Here is an 8,433-nt window from a genome sequence, read left to right as displayed (position 1 = left end):
GCAGCAGCAGCAGTATTTTACAGATCAAAAGTTTTTAATCTCAATGAGGTCAATTATCAATTTTTTATTTTATGGATTATGTTTTTGGTATCATATATAATAAACCTTCACTTGGACTTAGGCCCTAAAACATTTTTCTCTATATTTTTGTCTTGCAGTTTTACAGGTTTACATTGTACTTTAAGGCTGTGATCCATTTTGAGTTAATTTTTATATACGGTGTTTAAGTTTCACGTGGAGATTTACTTGTCTATGAAAATCCAATTTCTCTAGCCCCATTCTTTGAAAGATATCCCCTCCTTTCCATTGAGTTGCTTTCATTCCTTTATCAAAAGTTAGGCATATTTATGTGAATTTATTTTTGAGTTCTGCATTTGATTCCATCAATCTATATGTCTCTCTCAGCAATATCACACAGTCTTGATACTTCAGCATGAATTTGGTATGTTTCTTTAAATAGTACTTCTACTGTCATTTATTTCAATAGTATTTTATAGTTTTGTGACAGTTACACCTAATTATTTCATTTTCATTTTGCAGCTGAGAATTACACTATTTTTCATTTTATTTCTCAATTGTTTATTGTTGGTATACAGAAATGCAATTGATTTTTGTGTTGATCTTGAATCTTGTGACTCAGTTCTAAGAATGTCTATTTTTTCTTTTTTTTTCTTTTTGTAAATTCCTTGAGATTTTCTACATATACAGTCATGCCATATACAGACATTTCTTTATTCTTTCCTTTGAAAACTGTGTACTTTCCTTTTTGCACCCTTTTCTTATTACTGCCTTGGTTAGAAATTCTGGAATTATGTGACTATGAGTCTTGAGAACAGACATTTTGCCCTGTTCTCAATATTAGGAGACATTTCATCATTAAGTATTATATTAGCTGTAGATGTTCTTTATAAGGTTAAAGAAGTTTTCCTTTATTCTTAGTTATTAAGAGGCTTTTCTTTAAATCATAATTAGGCCTGAATTTCATCAAATGATATTTCTTTCTTCCTTTTTCTTTTTTATTGAGGTATAGCTGATCCTAAACACTGTCAACTCCAGGTACACAGCAAGTGACCCACCTAACAACAAGCACACACATATATATAATTTTTTTTTCAGATTATTCTCCATCACTAGTTAACACAAGATACTGAATATTGCATACATAAAATTTTTGTTGCCCATCTATTTCATGTTATACAGTAGTATCAAATGCTTTTTCTATGTCAAGTGATATCATCATGATTTTTCTTTACAAGCTTGTTGACATGGTGGATTATCATGATTGATTGTCAAATACTGAACCACCTTCCCGTACTAAAGTAAGCCTCATTCATTCATGTGTATTATTATGTCCACATTTTTAAAATGTATATAAATATACTTGAGTTACTAAAAGTTTTAAAGTTATATATTTGTATAAATGCATGAAAATTATACTCGATATAAAAATTTTTGATGAGGATTTTGCATTAATATTCATGAGAGATACTGGGGCTAGTATCTTGAAAGGCAAGTGAATGACTAAACTTTTAGCAACTTTCTCTGATTATAGATAGAAGTTGCCACTATTTAGATGGTTGAAACAAAAAAGGAAAGCTCATGAGGAGAGAAATAAGAAATCAATGTAGGTAACATTAGATAATGTCTTATTTTTCTCTCAAGTAGAAAATAATTGGAGACTTACTTTTCATAATACTTTGAATTACTTTTGTCTCTTGGAGTTGTGAATCTTTTGACATTGTTTCAAATATCTTAACAAATTTAAGGCAAGAAAGGAAAGATTTGTATCCCAAAATATTTGGAAACCCTCCCTAAAATACCTCAATAATCAAAAGGCTTGTAAGTTATCATTTCAGGTTTCTTTAGAGCTCTACAGAGAATTATTAGGTATTACTCCAGAGACACTTAAGGTACTACACAATATTTCTTCATGACACGCCTTACAAGTAACAATACATATATTCACTCTGTAATCACAATTTTCAGATCTGTCTCCTTAAGTAATTTACAAGAAAAATATTCTAAATACACTACTGATTACTATGAAGACAATTTATAGAATTTCATTACTTGGACATTAAGTTATAATATGAAACATGCATTTCAAAAAGAATATGGCTAGTTTAGAAAGGTCAGTCTCAAATAACTTCTATTCAAAAGTTATTGACTTAATGATAACCCTGTATGCAAGACAGCAAAGAAGACACAGATGTATAGAACAGTCTTTTGGACTCTGCAGGAGAGGGCAAGGGTGGGATGATTTGGGAGAATGGCATTAAAACATGTATAATATCATATATGAAACGAATTGCTAGACCAGGTTTGATGCATGATACAGGATGCTCGGGGCTGATGTGCTGGGATGACCCAGAGGGATGGTATGTGGAGGGAGGTGGGAGGGGGGTTCAGGATGGGGAACACGTGTACACATGTGGTGGATTCATGCTGATGTATGGCAAAACCAATACAATATTGTAAAGTAATTAGCCTCCAGTTAAAATAAATAAATTTATATTAAAAAATGTTATTGACTAATTAACACTGTTCAAAATTTGAATTGCACTTACCTGAGTATTGATTCTAGTGAAAATTTGAAGAGATAATAGCCCTTGCCTGTTCACATTTTACTTCCTCTTGATAGCTTATGGTGAACAATGTCAGATTCATGATCTCCAAAGAAGATTTAGCTTTGGGACCAGGGACCAGGCCTGATCACTCAGGGTTTTGTGTGACAAAAGTTTTATTATAGTGAGAAAGGGCAGAGAAAGCTTCTGACATAGACATCAGAAGGGGGATGGAGAGAGCCCCATCCGCTAGTTTTATCAAGGCCTTATATATTTTTTCAGTTGGTTACTATCAATAGAAAGGTCTTCGAGGCTATATATTATCACCCTGCTTATTTAGCTTATATGCAGAGTACATCATGAGAAACGCTGGGCTGAAAGAAGCACAAGCTGGAATCAAGATTGCCGGGAGAAATATCAATAACCTCAGATATGCAGATGACACCACCCTTATGGCAGAAAGTGATGAGGAACTCAAAAGCCTCTTGATGAAAGTGAAAGTGGAGAGTGAAAAAGTTGGCTTAAAGCTCAACATTCAGAAAACGAAGATCATGGCATCTGGTCCCATCACTTCATGGGAAATAGATGGGGAAACAGTGGAAACAGTGGCAGACTGTATTTTTTTGGACTCCAAAATCACTGCAGATAGTGACTGCAGCCATGAAATTAAAAGACGCTTACTCCTTGGAAGGAAAGTTATGTCCAACCTAGATAGCATATTCAAAAGCAGAGACATTACTTTGCCAACAAAGGTCCATCTAGTCAAGGCTAGGGTTTTTCTTGTGGTCATGTATGGATGTGAGAGTTGGACTGTGAAGAAGGCTGAGCACCGAAGAATTGATGCTTTTGAACTGTGGTGTTGGAGAAGACTCTTGCAAGTCCCTTGAACTGCAAGGAGATCCAACCAGTCCATTCTGAAGGAGATCAGTCCTGGGTGTTCTTTGGAGAGAATGATGCTAAAGCTGAAATTCCAGTACTTTGGCCATCTCATGTGAAGAGTTGACTCACTGGAAAAGACTCTGATGCTGGGAGGGATTGGGGGCAGGAGGAGAAGGGGACGACAGAGGATGAGATGGCTGGATGGCATCACTGACTTGATGGACGTGAGTCTGAGTGAACTCCGGGAGTTGGTGATGGACAGGGAGGCCTGGCGGGCTGCAATTCATGGGGTTGCAAAGAGTCGGACATGACTGAGCGACCGAACTGAACCAGACCCACTCCCCCACAAGAAAACAGGGTTATTCAGAAGGTGCTTGTTAAGAAGAAGAAACATGTCCTCGAGCAAGATACATTGTTGTTATATAATCATTAGCACAGAATAAGAAAAAACATACCCTTGTCAAGATGAGTTCTTTTGTTGTGTAATCATTAGCTCTGGGCTTAAAAAAAAACTTCTTATGTGACTAAGACAAAAGAATGTAGAAAAAAAAATTGTCCCTTTCTCCTCCTCAAGAGCTCTGGATCCCTTTCTCCTCCTTGAAGGCACTGGACCCCTTCCTCCTTGAGGGTCCTGGACTCCTTATCAACCTACCTAAGAATTAACTCTCTCACATGCCAAATAGTAAACCTTCTAATGTTTAATTACATGTGCTAACAATATTCTTATAAAATCTAATACTGATCTGTAAACATAATTTAGACAGTATTTGTAAAATATGTTATAATGTTAACTTACAATTTTCTGCTATACAAATATTTGCATAAACAATAGATTGAGGTGTTGCTGTTTCCATGATCTTTGTCTAATTAGACACTCTTGGCAATTCAACACAATCGTAGGGAAAAAATGATGGATAATTTCTTCTTTGCATTAAATATGTGAGCTATTTGGAAAATACATTTTCAAAATTCTTCTTCATGTCACTGAAGATTTTCTGTACCATTTAGTGAGAAACCACTGTGCTTAATTCTCTTATTAAACAGAATTAAATGTGAATACACAAATTAATAGTCATTTTAATAGTTCTAGGAAAAAAAGACTAAGAGTACTTTTGAAGAAAAGTATTAATAATACTCTTCTCTGCAGACCTTTTACACACGCATATATGGATACAAAATTATCTCTCTTTTGGAGATCTACAGACATAAGAGGTGCAAACACAGATGTTAAACATAGACTATTCACTATGAATCAAAACAAGGGTAAAATGTGGTCCTGAAATCTAGAATTAATTTAGTTCTATCTTACAAACCCTTGTGTACAAACCCATACACCTACACACATGTACAGATATTCCACTAGGAAAAATAAAGTTTTCTATCCTAACATAAAATATTTCTCACAATGGTAAATATATTATGGGAATACAAATAAAGCAGCTCATGTATACATATTCATTTCATACTAGAGTCATCTTTATCATAACATGGTAACATGTGACACTAGAGAAAAATCTATCAGTTTCCAAGTTCTGCCCAATACCATTCAGCTTCCAGCCAAACTTCTTATTGTTTCATTCTTAAATATCTATCTTTAAGAATAAATAATATTATGATAAGGAGACGTGTTTGTATGATTCATTTTCTTTAGAAAATTTCAAGATGTTTGAGAGATTCAAAAAGTTCTAAATACCTAAGACAGGACGGGAATTAGGAACAGGGAAGAGAGTATAAGAAAGTGTTTTTGGAAAACTAAAATATCTTGCTAATACAAAAATGTCTGCACAGGAGGGAAATTAATTCTGTAAGAGGGCAAGAGGCTTACTAAGCATTGAGTACCAAGGTATATAATATTTTTAAAATTGATTCATAGAGAAATTGTTGTAGAATGTTATACTTTAAAGACAAAAAGAACAGAACAACACCACCAACAAAAACAATAGAACAACAAATGACCTCCAAGAAACAAGCATCAGGCTAGTATCATACTTTTCTTCAATAAGAGATATTACGATATGTGATATGTGATAAGATATTAAGATACTTAGATATGTGAAGAACCAGAATGCTGTTAATAGAGATAATTAAAGTCTCACTGAGTCTATTATATTAGGGCACATAGAAGGCTAGGGTAAGAGAATGCTGAGTTTCTTTTAATGCCATCAATACCAATTGCTTTTATTTTTAAAACTATGTTTATTACCTTGATCTAGTTTTTTTTTGTTGTTGTTAATAGATTTTTTTTTAATTTTTTTATCATTTTTTTTTAATTTTATTTTATTTTTAAACTTTACATAATTGTATTAGTTTTGCCAAATATCAAAATGAATCCGCCACAGGTATACATGTGTTCCCCATCCTGAACCCTCCTCCCTCCTCCCTCCCCATTCCATCCCTCTGGGTCATCCCAGTGCACCAGCCCCAAGCATCCAGTATCGTGCATCGAACCTGGACTGGCAACTCGTTTCATACATGATATTTTACATGTTTCAATGCCATTCTCCCAAATCTTCCCACCCTCTCCCTCTCTCACAGAGTCCATAAGACTGTTCTATACAAAATGGCTTAAGTTTTAATGGTACTTTATTTGTTTTGAGGTGAGTTTTAACAAAAATGGTCCTCTGATAATTTAAAATATGATGTCATTCTTTATATTGCTATTGGAAAAGAATTATTGAGATTTCTAGAAATTACTTCTGTTAATGTAGTAATAGCTCAAACATTACTTTTATATTACAAAATGTCATTTTTCATATTTCTGAAGTTAAAAAATACACAATTATATAACTTAACAATTTCCACCTATAAATACTTCCCTGGGTTTTTCTCCTTTTTTTTTTTTTTTTTTATTTTTCTAAGCATAACAGTTAAGAGTTTAGGTTTCTTAATCTTAAAAACTAAGAAAATAGTACAATCATGAATAATATGACTTAACATTACTAATTTAGTAATGATGAGTGAAGGACTATGGTAACTGCTTTACATGTATCATCTCATTCACCACAGTAGCCTTCTCACTTAGGAGTTCTTAGGACCTGTTTTAAATACAAGGAAGTAGAGGTTGAAGAGGCAAAGAAACTTGCTCAAGATTTAAGTTTTCTTTTAGCTAATATTTATTAAATGGGCAGTATTCTAGATGTTTGATATGCATCTATAGTAAAAATAAACAAAATATATGCCCACATAGGACTTATAGTAAATTGGGTGCATCAAATGATTTAAAAATAAAACATATAAATAAATTGTATTGTTTTTATAAAATGATAAACATTATGACAAAAACACAGTATAAAGTAGACAGGTTAGGGCATTTGCAATTTTAAATATGGTGGTCATGATAGGTCTCATTAAGAAGACATTTAAACAAATTCTCAGAGGAGATGAAGAAGATGGTCATTTGGCTATCTTTATGAAGACCACTGAAGGCAGGGTATAACCAGTGGGAAAGATTTGAGACAAGAGCATGAGTTCAAAGGTGTATCTGGAGGAGACAAGTAAACTATAAAGAACAACATAGGGTCCCAAAGGCCATTATGAAGATTTTGACTTTTACTAACATTTTTCCTGTTACAAAAGTGTAACAGGAAATTATTAATATTCTAGAAATCTTATGAGGAAGAAAACAGTGACTATACCTGAGTGAATGAGGTCAGTCTTCACAAGGAAGTTACATTTCAGCTGGACCTGAAGAGTCCATTCAGCAAATCTTCTGGAGAGAGGAACATGGGCAGAGATGAGAAGAAACACCACATCAAAGATACTAAGGCATGATTGTTCATGGCATGAGAGAGAACAGGGTCTCTGCAGGAGAAAAATCAGAAGACCAGAATGGGACAGATATTGGAAACTTGACGCCACAAAGAGAATTTGAATTTTGTTTTGTATACTACTAGGTACCAATTGCACTCATCTCACATGCTAGTAAAGTAATGCTAAAAATTCTCCAAGCCAGGCTTCAGCAAAATGTGAACCGTGAACTTCCTGATGTTCAAGCTGGTTTTAGAAAAGGCAGAGGAACCAGAGATCAAATTGCCAACATCCGCTGGATCATGGAAAAAGCAAGAGAGTTCCAGAAAAACATCTATTTCTGCTTTATTGACTATGCCAAAGCCTTTGACTGTGTGGATCACAATAAACTGTGGAAAATTCTGAAAGAGATGGGGATACCAGACCACCTGATCTGCCTCTTGAGAAAACTGTATGCAGGTCAGGAAGCAACAGTTAGAACTGGACATGGAACAACAGACTGGTTCCAAATAGGAAAAGGAGTACGTCAAGGCTGTATATTGTCACCCTGCTTATTTAACTCATATGCAGAGTACATCATGAGAAACGCTGGACTGGAAGAAACACAAGCTGGAATCAAGATTGCTGGGAGAAATGTCAATAACCTCAGATATGCAGATGACACCACCCTTATGGCAGAAAGTGACGAGGAACTCAAAAGCCTCTTGATGAAAGTGAAAGTGGAGAGTGAAAAAGTTGGCTTAAAGCTCAACATTCAGAAAACTAAGATCATGGCATCCGGTCCCATCACTTCATGGGAAATAGATGGGGAAACAGTGGAAACACTGTCAGACTTTATTTTTCTGGGCTCCAAAATCACTGCAGATGGTGACTGCAGCCATGAAATTAAAAGATGCTTACTCCTTGGAAGGAAAGTTATGACCAACCTAGATAGCATGTTCAAAAGCAGAGACATTACTTTGCCAACAAAGGTCCATCTAGTCAAGGCTATGGTTTTTCCAGTGGTCATGTATGGATGTGAGAGTTGGACTGTGAAGAAGGCTGAGCGCCGAAGAATTGATGCTTTTGAACTGTGGTGTTGGAGAAGACTCTTGAGAGTCCCTTGGACTGCAAGGAGATCCAACCAGTCCATTCTGAAGGAATCAGCCCTGGGATTTCTTTGGAAGGAATGATGCTAAAGCTGAAACTCCAGTACTTTGGCCACCTCATGTGAAGAGTTGACTCATTGGAAAAGACTCTGATG

General features: G+C 35.0%; 1 long non-coding RNA gene across 1 annotated transcript in view; it reads right to left on the bottom strand.

Annotated features, from left to right (window-relative positions):
- Positions 1-6,315: 6,315 nt before the first annotated feature.
- The window catches only part of LOC129629929 (uncharacterized), a 207,368-nt gene continuing 205,250 nt past the window's right edge, over positions 6,316-8,433 (bottom strand). Inside the window, exons 4-5 of the long non-coding RNA XR_008703392.1 lie at positions 7,079-7,152; positions 6,316-6,478 (exon numbers count right to left, since the gene is read on the bottom strand). This is a non-coding gene — a long non-coding RNA (uncharacterized LOC129629929). The remainder of the gene's footprint in view (positions 6,479-7,078; positions 7,153-8,433) is intronic.

Source organism: Bubalus kerabau, chromosome 16 (assembly GCF_029407905.1).
Source record: "Bubalus kerabau isolate K-KA32 ecotype Philippines breed swamp buffalo chromosome 16, PCC_UOA_SB_1v2, whole genome shotgun sequence".
Lineage (NCBI taxonomy): Eukaryota > Metazoa > Chordata > Mammalia > Artiodactyla > Bovidae > Bubalus > Bubalus kerabau.
The sequence above is the reverse complement of the archived record's forward strand: the minus strand, read 5'-3'. Positions and strand labels throughout refer to the sequence as shown.